Raw genomic sequence first — 17,341 nt, 5'->3', positions numbered from 1 at the left:
TTCCCCCTTTGCAGGCTTTAATTTCATAACAGACTACTGAGGGTGTAGCTGTATTTCCAGAAAATGCAGATGGTAACTATTAACCAGATCCTGCCATGGCAATAAACTGTATGATAAATGGCTTAAATCCAGTTTGGAGTTATCACACATCATTAGTCAGACAGCATCATTCCATTTGTTGTTGTTTTAAAAGAGATTTACATTTCAGGGCTGTAAACAATGGATAAGTCTGGCCAGAAGTCCCCTGCCTTCCAAATGCAGAGATCATAAGCTACATTTCAACAATGAAAGGAACAAAAAACAGCAGGCGCTCTGTTTGGGGCCAGCTTGTCCTCAGTTAGAAAGTGTGTGTTTTTAATGGAAAACTCTAGAACAGTCCTCCCGCTCTGGAAAAACTTAAGAGGAAGAAATGAGCTCTGTGATAGATTGAAACAAGAATATTGTGTTTTTGCCTCAATGACTGTCTTCCTGAGTGACTTTGGGTTGGTAGAATATACTCTGAAACTTGGTTGATCCATACAGCAAAGGATACTATAGAATTTCACACTGAAATTTTCTAATTTTTTGAGAACTTAGGAAAGGTCTAATTTAAAAGCAAATAATATAAATTATGAACAATGAAAATGATTAGAGCTGCACATTAAAAATACTTTCAAGATCTGTTTATATAAATGTGTGTGCTTAGTTGTTCAGTTGTGTCCAACTCTTTGCAACCCCTTGGACTGTAGCCCATCAAGCTCCTCTATCCATGGGGATTCTCCAAGCAAAAATACTGGAGTGGGTTGCCATGCCCTCCTCCAGGGGACCTTCCCAACCCAGGGATCAAATGTGGGTCTTCCACATTGTAGGCAGATTCTTTACCATCTGAGCCACCAGGGAAGCCCATATAAATGTGTAGATGGTAAAATTAAAATTATGATTGCTCAAAGTCTTCAGCAGAGATCCCTAACTTTTGAAGTGCACCCACAATTCAACCTTAAATTGTATGAGAAGCTTAGTTGTCTGCTAGTCCATCCCAGTATTTTACATGTGAGCTGGGTGAAAGCTGGTTATTTACAGGATTACTAATTAATTAACATAGGTTTTAATTTGCTAAAACTATATGGCTTCCTTAGGTCTTCCAAACTAGGTTAACCATTTAGCCCCCAGATTTAACATATAGTATTTGATTAAGCCAAAAGGAATAAACAAAGATATTAAAACCACAAACAAAACTGACAATGGGTATTCTGATGATAACTTTACCTTTTAATGAAACCTCAGGGACTTCCCTGGTGGCTCAGAGGTTAAAGCGTCTGCCTCCAATGAGGGAGACCTGGGTTCGATCCCTGGGTCGGGAAGATCCCCTGGAGAAAGAAATGGCAAACCACTCCAGTATTCTTGCCTGGAGAATCCCATGGATGGAGGAGCTTGGTAGGCTACAGTCCACGGGGTCGCAAAGAGTCGGACACGACTGAGCGACTTCCCTTCCCAGGTCTTTTAAGCTCAGTCAAATGTAAACTGAGCTAGATGAAGATGATTATACTAAAAGGAAATTACCAAGCAGCTCAACATGTTGAATTCTAAGAATTTTAGTTACATTAGATAAAGATTGGCAGATAAAGATTGCCAATTTCACTTATTTAGTGCATTAGACGGAGAAGGCAATGGCACCCCACTCCAGTACTCTTGCCTGGAAGATCCCATGGACGGAGGGGCCTGGTAGGCTACAGTCCATGGGGTTGCTAAGAGTCGGACACAACTGAGCGACTTCACTTTCACTTTTCCCATTCATGCACTGGAGAAGGAAATGGCAACCCACTCCAGTATTCTTGCCTGGAGAATCCCAGGGATGGCGGAGCCTGGTGGGCTGCCGTCTGTGGGGTCACACAGAGTCAGACACGACTGAAGCGACTTAGCAGCAGCAGCAGTGCATTGGAGTCCAAAACACTGTTTTACAACCCAAAGCTATACTTTTAAAGGTCACCTTCCTGCACTCTTCTAAAACTTTTGAAGGCTTACTAGTTCTCAAAAAATGAAAGAAACTCTTTATGTATGTATTTATTTGATGTATATGTCTTACATCTTTAAAACTCTACATGGATGCATACTTTAAAAAATTCCCAAACATAGACGCTACCTATAATTTACTTCTTTTCCCTACCTAAGTGCAAGTAATGGGTATTTTAAAATCTGAAACTTGGATCTCTCTTGTTGGCAATATCAAATTCCTGTAAAATGTTAATTTTAAAAATTGTGTCTTTTAAAATCAAGATTTGGCCTCTGGGATTTCTCCCTCCTCTGAGAGGAAAGAAACTAGTGTTTACTTGGCGTATACTATGTACCCGGTGCTCACAGCAACCCCAAAAGGTAAATGTAGATATTCTTCTCTTACTAGTGAAAAACCCACACCTCTGAAAGATTAAAGCTTGTTCAGGGAATTCCCTGGTTGGTCCACTGGTTAGAACTGGCACTTTCACTGCCATGGCCAGGGCTCAATCCCTGGTCACATCGGATCCCGAAAGCCTCACAGTCAAAAAAAAAAGAAAAGAAAAGCTTATTAGTGTTTCTGTAAAGCTAGAATTCCACCCCAAATCTATCCAGCATCAAAGCTCACTCTCTCCCTCCTTACTCCTCCTAGGCTCACATGGGAATTTGCAGTAAGCAGTGACCACTCACACCCAAAATGTTGTCTTTTTTTTTTCTCTAGAGGGGCTCCCTTTATTAGCATCACGAAAAGGATCACTAATTCTCAAAAGGCCCATACTCTGGAAGCTCAGCTTCAGTGGGATAGGTGGAGTATCGTTAGTGTTAATATGTAGACAGTAGCAGTGCATGCGTGCTCAGTCACTCAGTCGTGTCCGACTCCGTGACCCCACGGACTGTAGCCTGCTAGGCTCCTCTGTCTGGGGAATTTTCCAGGCAACAATGCTAGAGCGGATTGCCGTTTCCTCCTCCAGGGATCTTCCCAAGCCAGGGATCAAACCCACGTCCCCTGTGGCTCCTGGATTGGCAGGCAGATTCTTTACCGCTGAACCGCTTGGGAAGCCCCAGAGGGTAGTAGATCCATGTCTAAAGATTGATTCCACAAAGTGAATTGGAGGTTGAAATAATTTTCTAGATGATTAAGGTCAAAGTAACTATATTAAGGAAACAACAATTTGAAATATTTCAAAAAGTGGGTTGTAAAATTGTCCAACTTATGTTAGTGCTATATATTTGGAGAATTTTAGCTAAATTCTCCAAATATATAAAGAATATTTAGAGGAATGAACACCTTTCCAAGTTCATTCCTTTAAAGATGAGAGGAAGAATTAAACCTGTGATGATTTCTCTATTGTTTCCCTATCTGTATTATAAACATAGATATATTTAACATGCTTTCATAAAGTTTTAAAAATCAGTTTTCTTCCAGTTCTACCATAGTAAATTCGTTGACATATGCCACCGATGAAAATCTTGTTATCCAATTGGTTCCATAAGAAGCACCATATATATCTGACATGTCATTTTTTTTTTTTACCACATTTTATTGTCATTTTTTTTTGAGCATTAAAATACATTTGTCTAAGTACAAACCAAGACTTCTTTTCACAGAGTCAGTAGTGCTTTGAATTTTGTCTATATTCTGATTCTTTTACATTGTGGTTGTTCTAAGTTTGCCTCTTCTGGTTTGGAATTTGTCTTTTATTTTGGCTCTGATTTTTACAAAAGCATTTTTCTCAACAAACCCTGAGTACACACGTCAGACAATCATAGCTTTTAGCTATCATCGAATGCCATTACCGTTCAGCCTTGGTTAAACTCGACCTCCCAAGACATACATTCTGATTGTCAACATCTACTCTGAGTGAAAAATGGTTAAACTATCTCTGCATTTCATTTCAACACAGGAAAGAAATCTGCTTTTTAAAGCCATGGCTTAATAATTTCAGAAATGGGAATGATAGAAGATTCATGTGAACCTGAGGAAGCATTTCATCTTCCAGAAATGAGGGCAGAAATGAAGCAGCAATGCTCCTTAGGCACAGCTGGAGGCAGTGCAACTAAATATGAGCAGTAAATCTCAGAGAGCTGAGCAAAACAGCAACTGGCAGCAGAAGAGTGTATCTCATGGGAGCAGGTCCAATCACAAACCCAGTTGGTCATTTTCCCAGCTGTGGCTGTCCCCCTGCATTACTGCATTAAATCTTTGCTATACTGTCTACCTGGGTTGATATAAAAAATTAGGGACAAATGCAGGAGGTGGGAGGTGGGAATGGTGATGTAATTGGAAGTTCTTTTCTGTTCATAAGCCAATTGGATAACTGCACTTCCCTCTTCTCCAACTCTTTTCCAAAAAAGTAAAAGAAATCTTGCTTCAGAAAGGTCTAATGCAGAACATGGATCTGCCTTTTTTAAAACCTACCTTGGTTTCCCTGGTTAATCTAATAGTTGCTCTGGCCAGAGCACTACTCTCAGACAAGCACTGGGATTGCCCTTCCTTGCTCTCAGCGTTTATATTCTGAGACCTCCATCCTTCCCTACAGAGAGAGGAATTAAATTTCCACCTTTCTGAACTACTGACAGCATGTGTGATGCCCCACCCTGGGCATATGTACTTGACTTTATGATCTCAGGAGGAGTTATAATCCCCACACTCGTGGGGAAGACATCGAGATGTTTCCTAAACCTCAATTAGGAAATAAGGTTGCCACCCACATTCTGAATATAATAGTGTTTAAGAAAGGGCTCTGTTAAAGTGTGTGTCTTCTTGGGAATGCAAAGGCCTTTGTGGGAGGAACTTAATTTCCAGTGTAGTAAAACAGTGTGCACATGGCAAGGGGATGTATGTTATGAAGAAAGTAACTATACTCAAAAACACGGTTACAAACCTGTATTGCAGACGATTGGTTTGCATGTCTGTTTCCCACTACACTGTAGTTTTCTTAAAGGCTGGCTTCGCATTTATTATATCTGTATATGTGATAAGATGTGCTGTTGTTGTTCAGTTGCTCATTCATGTCCAACTCTTTGTGACCCCATAGACTGTAGCATGCCAGACTTCCCTGTCATTCACTATCTCCCAGAGTTTGCTCAAACTCATGTCCATTGAGTCGATGATACCATCGAACCATCTTATTCTCTGTCACCTCCTTCTCCTCCTGCCCTCAATCTTTCCCAGTATCAAGGTCTTTTCCAGTGAGTCAGCTCTTCACATCACATGGCCAAAGTATTGGAGCTTCAGCTTCAGCATCAGTCCTTCTACTGAATGTTCAGGGTTGATTTCCTTTAGGATTGACTGGTTTGATCTCTTTGCTGTCCAAAGATCTCTCAAGAGTTTTCTTCAGCACTGCAATTCAAAAGCATTAATTCTTTGGTGCTCAGCCTTCTTTATGGTCCAACTCTCACATCCATACATGACTACTAGAAAAACCTCAGCTTTGACTCTACAGACCTTTGTCGGCAAAGTGATGTCTCTGCTTTTTAATATGCTGTCTAGGTTGGTCATAGCTTTTCCTCTGAGAAGCAAGCGTCTTTTAATTTCATGGCTTCAGTCACCTTCTGCAGTGATTTTTGGAGCCCAAGATAATAAAGTCTGTCACCGTTTCCATTTTTTCCCCATCTATTTGCCGTGAAGTGATGGGACTGGATGCCATGATCTTCGTTTTTTGAATGTTGAGTTTTAAGCCAGCTTTTTCACTCTCCTCTTTCACCTTCATCAAGAGGCTGTTTATTTTGTCTTTGCTGTCTGCCCATGTCATCTGCATATCTTAGGTTATTGGTATTTTTCCCAGCAATCTTGATTCCAGCTTGTGATATTACATCTATATATGTGATAAAATGTATTATATCTTATTGTATTCCCCAACCAGCAGTTCATATCAGTTTGCTAATTGGTTTATTGATAGAACCAGACTCTAGCAGTGACTTGGTGAATCTAGCTTTGTAAGAATTCCATAATCTTAGATTTGAAGATCATGATGAAGGATTTGAGGAGGTTCTCTGTTAACTTGTTCTTACTACCAATGACTTAAGGAAATTTTGTGAGGTCTATTATGAACAGCCATTCTTGAAACAATTGTTAACACCTAATTAATTGAGAGGAAAATCTTTCTCTACTCAACAGCCTTCAAATACCATCTGCATTGGCTATATTTCGAAAAACATTTCAGGATGGAATACAGCCTTTCTAACTCTCACTGAGCAAGCTGCTTTCTACATGACTTCTCCTCCTCGGGGCTCTTCTTTCTATTAATTATCACTGTAAGATGTTTGGTCAACATGTGTAGTACTTAGGACTAATTAAAGTTGGGGAAAGTGAGTGATGAAGTAACCATCCCAGGGCAACTACTGTTTCCTTCTCCATTCTAGTTGTCCTATTTCACTGTGAACATTTTCCTCAGCCAGCAAAAGTGCCAATCAGATTCCAAAGTGATTTAGAACTCACTGATAACCTTAGCTATTCAATATAAAACTTACAGTATCTGCACTCTCTAGCTGCTTTACTCACTCATGTCTAGTTAACCTCACTAGACATGGAATATAACCAACTTTGCTTTCAAAGTTGAAATGGCTTTAGGAATGTAAAGACCTTTATGGGAGAAACTTAATCTCCAATATATTAAAACAGTGTGCACATTGCAGAGATGTATATTGTGAATAAAATAATTATGCTCAAAACATTGTGAAGATGATGAAGTCAGTCCTCACTAATGTTTTTTCTCTTTCATTCGTGAATTACAAGTGAATAAATCTTAAACTAATAAGGTAGAGATGAAAGAAAGCTCAGACTTATCATGCCAGTGTGGCCCAGGATCCAACAACACATTAAAAGGATCATCCATCATGACCAAATGGAATTGATCACTGGGATGCAGTAATGGTTCAATATATGTAAATCATTTAATGTGATACATCACATTAACAGAATAAAGGATGAAAATCACATGATTGTCTCAATAAATGTCATAAAAGCATTTGACAAAATTTAACTCTCTTCATGTTAAGTACCCTCAACAAACAAGAAAAGTAGGAAAGCACATCAGCATAAAACAATCCATGTATGAAAAGTCTATAGCTAACATCATAGTCAAAGGTGAAAAACTGAAAGCTTTTCTTTTAAGATCAGGAGAGAAGGCAAGAATACCCATCTCTCACCACTTCTTTTCAACCTAGTATTGGAGATTCTAGGTGGAGCGGTTAGGCAAGAAAAACAACAAACTACCTAAAAAGGACATCAGGGAAACAGTCCCATTCACAGTAGCACTGAAAAGAATAAAATACTTAGGAATAAACTTAAGCAAGAAGGTGAAAGACTTGTATACAGAAAACTACGAAACACTGGTGAAAGAAATTAAAGAACACACAAACAAATGGAAAGATAGCCCATGTTTACGGTGGGTTGGAAGATTTAATATTGTTAAAGTGTCCATACTACCCAAATCAATGCAATCCCTATCAAAATCCCAGTAGCATTTTTTAGAAAAATAGAAAAAAAAGTTCTGTGATTCACATGGAACCACAAAAAGACCATGAATATCCAGATAAATCTTGAGAAAGAAGAAAAAATCTGAAGGCATCACACTCGTTGACTTCAAATTATGTTACAAAAGTACAGTGATCAAACATAAAGACAGGCATATATACCAATGAAACTGAATAGAGAGCCCAGAAACAAATTCACACATATGTAGTCAGCTGGTCTTTAACAAGGCTTCCAAGAATACACGATGGGGAAAGCATATTCTCTTCAACAAATAATTATGGGATATCTGGATATTCACACGCCAAAGAATGAAATTGAGCCCTTATCTTACGGCATACACAAAAATAAATTCAAAGTGGATTAAAAACGTAAATGTAACAGCTGAAACTGTAAAACTCCTAGAATAACACATAGAGGGAAAGCTTCATGACATTGGTCTTTTGAATAATTTCATGAATATGACACCGGAAGCACAGACAGCAAAAATAAAAATAAACAAATGATACCATGTATCAATCTAAATGCTTCTGCACAGCAAAGGAAACAATACAATGAAAAAGGAACCTATGGATTGGGAGACGATATTTTCGTATCTGATAAGGAATTAATATCCAAAATTTGGAAGGAACTCATACAATTCAGTAGCAAAAAACAAAACAAACAACAAAAAACGAATAAGTAAAAATGGGCTAATGATTTGAATAGACACGCTGCAGGAGATGTGGATTCAACCCCTGGGTTAGGAAGATCCTCTAGAGGAGGGCATGGCAGCCCACTCCAGTATTCTTGCCTGGAGACTCCCCATGGACAGAGAGGAGCCTGGCGGGCTACAGTCTATGGGGTCGCAAAGAATCGGACACAACTGAGCAACAAAGCACAGACACACACACGTGCTGTGGTGACACTACAAGCTGCTGCTTGTATTTTTTATACTGTTTTAGAAAGTAGAAGTTTCTAAGCAGAGAAATGAATTTTGTTTGACATATTAAGCTTTTATTTGTTGTTTTATTCAGTCAGGAAATATTTGTTGTGAGCCTGCCATGAGCCAGGCACTCAGCAAAGTTTTGGAGACGCAAACGTGTAGTGAGAACCCTGTCTCTCAGATGTTCATAATGGTCAAGGTAAACTTGTTTTGAGTTGCAATAATGCAGTAATAATGATATATACAAAGTAGAGTAGATACATAGATGAAGTGATGGAAATGCTCAAGCAGAGAAAACCCTCTACTGTATGGTATACCACATAAAGGCACTTAGAGGGTGTGTTTGTTAGGAACAGGCACCCACCATAGATGTGTCCAGCCCTGAGATTATAAGAGCTTTGTAAAGTTGGGACTTCTTCTCTGGATCAGAAAGGAAGGCAGCTATTTAGTGTGCAGGGGACATAAATTAGGTATTGTCCACTTTTTCTTGGCACGAATCTATCAGAGGAGCAGACACTGAAGAGTAACATTCCTAGTCTTTGCTTTTTTCGTTGTCATCCTCCAGGCAACTGGCTGTTCCAGCAATAGATGTCAGAAAAAAAAAAAACCAACCAGATAGGTATTTCGTTGCAGTCAGAGTCTGTGCTCTGATATCAGCATAATGTTTACGAAATCAATTTTCTCTACCTGCCGGATCATGTTAACGTGAGAACTAGCTTTTCACAACCTATACTATTTATTCCTGGGCGATTTGATAGGGCTGATATTTTATCAGGAATACAAAGAGATTGAGTGCTATTCTCCTAATATATTCATTACTTGCCTCATCATGCTGGTAAATAGTATGCATATGGTAATTTGAGACACACAGTGTTCCCATTGCTCTTTTTTACTCTCAGAAATTTCTCTGTCTTTTGCAAATACTGCAAAAAAATCAAAAGCAAGATTACTTCAAAATTGAATTTTACATTCCTCCTCTTCTCACTTTCTGGTGCCCACACAACACATAGTGTACATTCTTTTCTGTTTTGACCTGTCGTTTTAGACTGTGCAACCTCTTCTGCTAATAGTCTTACTGTAGAATGTTTCAGAATAACTCGATGAAGACTCTTTCACTTGTTGATTTACAAATATATATGTTAAGTACCCGGACTTTCCTGGTGGCTCAGACAGTAAAGAATCCACCTGCAACGTAGGGGACCTGGATTCAATTTCTGGGTTGGGAAGATTCCCTGGAGAAGGGAATGGCAACCCCTTGGGTATTCTTGCTCAGAGAATTTCATGGAAAGAAGAGGCTGATGGGCTACAGTCCGTGGGGCCACAAAGAACTGGACACAACTGAGCAATCAACACACATGTTAAGTGTCCACCATGTGCCTGACACTATAATAGGTCTTAAACAAAGAACAATGAAAAAGATGGAAGTATCTGATTCAGGGGCTGTTTTTGTCTTTTTTCAAGCTTTTCCAAAACTGTGTCATCATGACAAAAGCGAACATGAAATAGATGCCTTAAATAGAAGTGGATTAATAATGAATGAGCAAACTCAAAAGCTCTCCAGAACACATATTTCAATCAACAGCCTTGAGTAAAGTGATAAGCTGGAATCAAAGCATCATTGGGCCCATGGATTTGGGGAAGAAAACCCCATTTATAAACCTGGAATATTGAAAGTAGATACATAAATCAGTTTACTTGGAGAGAAGTGAATAATAAGGGTGTTTTACTGAGAGTAGCACTTAATTTATGTGTATTTAAACTGTCAAAATGTTTTAGTTCTTTATGGTCACTAATTCACTCATTTATTTACTTAACAAATATTGATTTGCTACTGTGGATAAGTTAGTTGTTCTAAGCGCTAGGAATGAAGGGCCTTGTGGGCTTCCCTGGTGGCTCAAACAGTAAAGAATATGCCTGCAGTGCGATCCCTCGGTCAGAAAGATCCTCTGGAGAAGGCAATGGCAACCCACTCCAGTATTCTTACCTAGAGAATTCCATGGATGGAGGAGCCTGGCGGGGCTATAGTCCATGGGGTCACAACGAGTCAGACACGACTATTAGACACTTTGCTTTTCACTCACTTTCATCCTCAAGTTTATATTGGATGAAAAAAAAATGAAAACAAATAAATAGGCTAAAAAATATGCCAGATATTAGAAACTTACAGCATGTGCTATGAAGAAAACAGATGGTATGTGAATGTGAGTGTGTTTAGAAGGGTACTTTACATAAGGTGTTTAAGCCAATCATGTAAATGGAAGGAAAAGAATTTCAAGCAGAAAACAGAATATTTACCCGCTGTTTACAAAAAAGGCTCTGTCTGGACAAAAGCAGTATACAATTATCTAAATCAAGGATTGGCAAATCTCGCCTGTCATCTGTTTCCTTAAAAAAAAATTAGTGTTGTTTTTGTAAATAAGGTGTTTTGAGAACACGGTCGTGCCTACTCTTTTATGTGTTGTCTATGGTCCTTTTTATACAACAGAGGAACTTTATCATTGCAGAAAAGACCCCATGGCCCACAAAGCCAAAAATATTTATGTGCCTCTTTAGAGAAGTTTGCCAACCTCTGATCTTATACACCAGTTTGAATAATCATTACATTTGTGATCTTTTAAAAATTCTATTGTCTTAACTCTATGAGATCAAACCAACAGTTTACAGAATCCCTGTTAAAATGCACCTAGTGAGGACAGTTGACATTTGTTGAGTGAGATTACATCCCAGGCATTGTTTTAAGCACTCTGAGTAAATTGCATTACACCTAATGCTCACAACAGCCCTGCATGGTGGGTATGATTATCACTCCAGGTTATAGGAAAGGCAACTGAGACACAGAGACGTTAAGTGACTCACTTGATATCACACAGCAATTAAGCGGTGGCATTAAGATTCAAAACGAAACAGCCTGGGTTGTAAACCCTGTCCTAACCTACCTTTGTGACTTAACATCCTGCAGCTGCACCATCATAACAAAGCCCATGGCTTAAAACTGTCTACCCCTAATTTGCACAAGTAAGCCAACATCTTGCTCCAGAGAATTTAGAATTTGCTTTAGAGCCAAATTTTACAGCTATTTCTTGCTTAGCATTCAGAATGTAAAGAAGGTTTCCAAGTGATTTCCTTTCAAGCTTCATTGAGAAGCATTGAGTAAATAATTCTTTTAGGAATGCCCATACTGGAAATCCAGACTGTTTCTTTAATTACCCAATTATGCTCATGACTCAATGTACCAGGTGATTCTGCAACTTTCTCTTTTGAGTTGGCTGTAAGAGGCACCATTAGAGCTATTGTCACTTTCCTTTTCTCCCCATCTCCTAAGGATCCAATGTAACTTCAGCATCCCCTCCCTGGATTTCTGGGTAACTTCCACTAAAATCCTAGACATACATCCTTAGTACAGCCATGTGTGAACTCATCTGGAAAGCTATATCAGAAAGCCCAAATTTTGTGATGTTCAGTTCAACCTAGGCTAGCAGCCATACCCCTGAATCTCTGTGTGCTAAGTTCTGTGAAAGATGTCTGTGTCTCTGTACGATTTTGTTGACAGCCTATTTACTTCTGAAGAGATTTCCCATAAATTGGTATAAGCTTCCAAAACTTGCTCAAACTGAAACACAGACACACCCGATGAAAACACTAAACTTTAGCGAATTGACATTTTCTCAAAGTCCGAGTCTGGTCTGTGAATAGTTACCAAATAACCACATAGTGCTGAACAGTACCTTGTCACATAGATGCCATGATTTTCATCCTCATGGAAAGGTGGAGATAGGACCAGTAAAGAGAAAATAAATAGACAATGTAGTGAGTGTTATGGTAGCCAAAGGACAGGATGATAGCGCAGTTCAAAGTCATGGCACTCAACAAGGACTTGAGGGCAGAAGGCATGGTCAAGGAAGGCTCCCTAAAAGATAAAATTTAGAAGGTAAAATTTCTCAGAATTGAGTGTAGAAGAGAGAGTATTGGAAATTAAGGAGTCCTGAATGGCATCTGGTTTTATCACCAGCATTTTGTTGAATTATTAGCCTTCTCTCAGTATGTATTTCTACACACTTCCAAAACTGATACTCATCCCTTCAGATTCACACACCTTCTGCGGTGTTTCATTGATTCTATTGTGTTTCACTATATCAAGAGAATCAATCAGTCTCACTGTGCTAGTAACCAACTGTGGGATTTTGGACAAAATCCAAGCTGAACTTTGCTTGGCCCCAGTCTTCTCACCTTCATAAAGATACTGAACAAAATAATTTTTGTGGTTCCTTCCACCTCTAAAATTCTACTATTTTAAGTCCTGTCCTTTTCAAAATGCTTTCCTAATCTCTTTGGCTTCGTGTGAAATTTCCCTATTTTGAACCCTAGGATGGTGTATCCATTAGAATTGTATTACACTATGTGTCACACCAAATCTGACTGATGAGGAACTGAAGCAGTTAAGGATTTTATTTTTCTCAGTTATTAAGGAGTCCAGAGGTAGGCAGCCCATGCTTGATGAAGTAGCCAAATCAGGGCATCGGGGACCCAGGCTACTTCAGACTTTCTTTGTAGACATCCACGGTTCCAAGACAGCTGCTCCTTCTTTAAGCTTCAAATCTGGGTTCCAGGCAGGAAGAGATATCAAGAAGGGCAAGTCAAGGGCTGAATGGATTGGCTTTCTTTGAAAGAGCTTGCCTTAGTGGCAGTTGCTTAAATCTCATTAGTCAAAACTGTGTCAAATGGCCACTCCAAGTGCAAGGGAGTCTGGGAAATGCTCTTTCCTTTGGTTAGACACACTGATGCACTAAATAGAATGAGGCTTGTGCTAATAAGGAAGAAAAGGAGAAGATATATTAGGTAGGCAGCTTGCATCATTCGCTGAAGGTGTAGTTGTTGTCGTTCAATCACTAAGTCATTGTCCAACTCATTGCAACCCCATGGACTGCAGCACACCAGACTCCTCTGTCCTCTGTCCTTCACTGTCTCCTGGAATTTGCTCAGACTCATGTCCATCGCATCAATGATGCCATACAGCCATCTCATCCTCTGTCACCCCCTTCTCCTCCTGCCTTCAATCTTTCCCAGCATCAGGGTCTTTTCCAGTGAGTCAGCTCTTCACATCAGGTGGCCAAAGTATTGGAGCTTCAGCTTTAGCAACAGCCCTTCCAATGAAAATTCAGGGTTGATGAAGGTTATTTGGAAGTAATATTCAAAATATTTTAAAACAGGTCTGGCATTGCCACTGATCAATCAGAACAGATGCTGGCCCCCTTGTGTTAGTACATACCTGCTGAATACCTGCCCTGACGTTTTTCTGCTTGGCGTTACTGTCATTGCATGTCGTTATCTGCCCTCCTCCCCTTACAAAATAAAGCCTAAGTCCATCAAGGACAGGAGTATATTTTATGTTTATGCTTTCCATTCTCCAGAAAAGTGACATTTACATAGAATAAGTGTTCACTTTTCTTGAAAGGAATTGAATTATTCATATTATAATTTAAGGATGAGACAACCAAGCAAAGAAGAATTCTGTTTTTTCAGGAATAACTACCTCCTATGAATGATGACTGCATATCCTAAATGCCACAGTACAGTTGATTATAAGACTCGCAGATGGATATTGGCTTTGAAGGTTGTTCAGCTCACTTACAGCTATTCAAAAGGATTGTTAGAGACTTTAAAAAAGATAAAGATGTGTTGCCTGAAGTGAAAAGTTTCAGGCATAATAGAGGTTCAGGAGACCTTTCCCTTCATTTATTAGGTTGAATAGAATTAATAAGGAGCCACCCCCACCCTATTAGTATAAAGAATTTTTTAAAAATCAGTTCCTTTGAAGAGTTGCATCTGGCTCATCCAGCCTGTAATAAGCCCATTTGTGTATTGTTTCTTTTTACTAAAATTTTGAGTAAGCATATGCTCAGAGGTTGGAATGGAGCATTTTACTTAATTTTCTTATTTCTTAAACTTGAAATTAACTCAGAAAATCATGTTTTAATCTTTTTTTTAAAGATATGTTTTTTAAATCTTGGTTCTTTTCAGTCAATTAAATTTTTTCAGATGCCTTTATTTCTTTTGCTTTAATAATTTTAAAGTATTTCAGTTTCTACTACACTTTTTCATTTGCTCTACTTCTTCAGTTTATTCTTCATTCTGTGTGTTTCTTGAAATGTAATACAAGTATATCCAAACCTGTTTGAAGAATTAATATGCAGTATCCAGTTTCCAAATTGCCTTTGGCAAGACCTATCTTTGAATCATCATTTCCATTAAAGCATCTCTCAAATTAGCGAAAGAGACACAGATGAATAGAACTGTATTTTGGACTCTATGGGAGAGGGCGAGGGCAGGATGGTATGGGAGAATGGCATTGAAGCATATAAATTATCATATGTGAAACGAATCGCCAGTCCAGGTTCGATGCATGATACAGGGTGCTGGGGGCTGGTGCACCAGGATGACCAAGAGGGATGGGATGGGGAGGGAGGTGGGAAGGGGGTTCTGGAAGGGGAACACATGTACACCCATGTCAGATTCATGTCAATGTATGGCAAAACTAATACAATATTTTAAAGTAAAAAATAGATAAATAATTTTTTTTTAAAAAAAGCATCTCTCAAATTAAATTGATTCCACAGAGGAATAAAGGTTAAAATATAATGGATGCCTTTTTCCATTACTTTATCTTTAATCTGTTGCTTTGGCTCTTCTTAATATTTGAGATATGTACTTATATCTGAATTTTGCAATAAGAAGTTCATGATCTGAGCCACAGTCAGCTCCTGGTCTTATTTTTGCTGACTGTATAGAGCTTCTCCTTTTTCCAAAATTCAGACTTAAATTGAAGAAAGTAGGGAAAACCACTAGACCATTCAGGTATGACCTAAATCAAATCCCTTACAATTATACAATGAAAGTGACAAATAGATTCAAGAGATTAGATCTGATAGACAGAGTACGTGAAGAACTATGGACGGAGGTTCATGACATTGTACAGGAGTCAGGGATCAAGACCATCCCCAAGAAAAAGAAATGCAAAAAAGCAAAATGTTTGTCTGAGGAGGCCTTACAAATAGCTGAGAAAAGAAGAGAAGCTAGAGGCAAAGGAGAAAAGGAAATATATACCCATTTGAATGCAGAGTTCCAAAGAATAGCATGGAGAGATAAGAAAGCCTTCCTAAGTGATCAATGCAAAGAAATAGAGGAAAACAATAGAATGGGAAAGACTAGAGATATCTTTAAGAAAATTAGAGATACCAAGGGAACATTTCATGCAAAGATGGGCTCAATAAAGGACAGAAATGGTATGGACCTAACAGAAGCAGAAGATATAAAGAAGAGGTGGCAAGAATACACAGAAGAACTGTACAAAAAAGATCTTCACGACCCAGATAATCATGATGGTGTGATCACTCACCTAGAGCCAGACATCCTGAAACGTGAAGTCAAGTGGGCCTTAGGAAGCATCACTATGAACAAAGCTAGTGGAGGTGATGCAATTCCAGTTGAGCTATTTCAAATCCTCAAAGATGATGCTGTGAAAGTGCTGCACTCAATATGCCAGCAAATTTGAAAACCTCAGCAGTGGCCACAAGACTGGAAAAGGTCAGTTTTCATTCCAATCCCAAAGAAAGGCAATGCCAAAGAATGCTCAAACTACCTCACAATTGCACTCATCTCACATGCTAGTAAAGTAATGCCCAAAATTCTCCAAGACAGGCTTCAGCAGTATGTGAACTGTGAACTTCCAGATGTTCAAGCTGGATTTAGAAAAGGCAGAGGAACCAGAGATCAAATTGCCAACATCCGCTGGATCATTGAAAAAGCAAGAGAGTTTCAGAAAAACATCTATTTCTGCTTTATTGACTACTCCAAAGCCTTTGACTGTGTGGATCACAACAAACTGTGGAAAATTCTTAAAGAGATGGGACTACCAGACCGCCTGACCTGCCTCCTGAGAAATATGTATGCAGGTCAAGAAACAACAGTTAGAATTGGACATGGAACAGCAGACTTGTTCCAAATAGGAAAATGAGTATACGTCAAGGCTGTATATTGTCACCCTGTTTATTTAACTAACATGCAGAGTACATCATGCAAAATGCCAGGCTGGATGAAGCACAAGCTGGAATCAAGATTGCCGGGAGAAATATCAATAACCTCAGATATGCAGATGGCACCACCCTTATGGCAGAAAGTGAAGAACTAAAGAGCCTCCTGATGAAAGTGAAAGAGGAGAATGAAAAAGTTGGCTTAAAACTGAACATTCAGAAAACTAAGATCATGGCATCTGGCCCCATCACTTTATGGCATATAGATGGGGAAACTATGGCAACAGTGAGAGACTTGATTTTCTTGGGCTCCAAAATCACTGCAGATGGTGACTACAGCCATGAAATTAAAATACGCTTACTCCTTGGAAGAAAAGCTATAATCAACCTAGACAGCATACTAAAAAGCAGAAGCATTACTTTGCCAACAAAGGTCCATCTAGTCAAATCTATGGTTTTTCCAGTAGTCATGTATGGATGTGAGAGTTGGACTATAAAGAAAGCTGAGCACAGGACTGATACTTTTGAACTGTGGTGTTGGAGAAGACTCTTGAGAGTCCCTTGGACTGCAAGGAGATCCAACCAGTCAATCCTAAAGGAAATCAGTCCTGAATATTCATTGGAAGGACTGATGCTTAAACCGAAACTCCAATACTTTGGCCACCAGGTGCGAAGAACTGACTCCTTGGAAAAGACCCTCATGCTGGGAAAGGTTGAAAGTAGGGGGAGAAGGGGATGACAGAGGATGAGATGGTTGGGTGGCATCACTGACTCTTTGGACATGAGTCTGAGCAAGATCCAGGAGTTGGTGAAGGACAGGAAAGCCTGGCATGCTGCAGTCCATGGGGTCACCAAGAGTTGGACACGACTGGGCGACAACTGACTGATGTTTATATCTTTTTTGGTCCTCTAGGGAAATCTATTTTTATGTTTCTGCCAGGCTAA

General features: G+C 39.2%; 2 protein-coding genes across 7 annotated transcripts in view; one reads left to right on the top strand and one right to left on the bottom strand.

The window, feature by feature from the left end:
- PRLR (prolactin receptor) overlaps positions 1 to 17,341 on the top strand; it is a 176,661-nt gene that overhangs the window by 83,043 nt on the left and 76,277 nt on the right. The window lies entirely within an intron of this gene.
- The window catches only part of LOC145517745 (uncharacterized), an 84,256-nt gene that overhangs the window by 35,270 nt on the left and 31,645 nt on the right, over positions 1 to 17,341 (bottom strand). Inside the window, exon 3 of one of the 5 annotated variants that reach the window (XR_014062299.1) lies at positions 9,193 to 9,292. The exons of the other annotated variants lie outside the window; for them this stretch is intronic. The gene's annotated coding sequence lies outside the window, so the exon portion shown is untranslated. Of the gene's footprint in view, positions 1 to 9,192; positions 9,293 to 17,341 lie in introns of those variants that run through there. 5 annotated transcript variants of the gene reach the window in all.

Source organism: Giraffa tippelskirchi, chromosome 8, assembly GCF_054371585.1.
Source record: "Giraffa tippelskirchi isolate mGirTip1 chromosome 8, T2T-mGirTip1v1.2.pri, whole genome shotgun sequence".
NCBI classification, from domain to species: Eukaryota; Metazoa; Chordata; class Mammalia; order Artiodactyla; family Giraffidae; genus Giraffa; species Giraffa tippelskirchi.
Note: the sequence above shows the minus strand (reverse complement) of the source record. Positions and strands in the feature narration are given on the sequence as shown.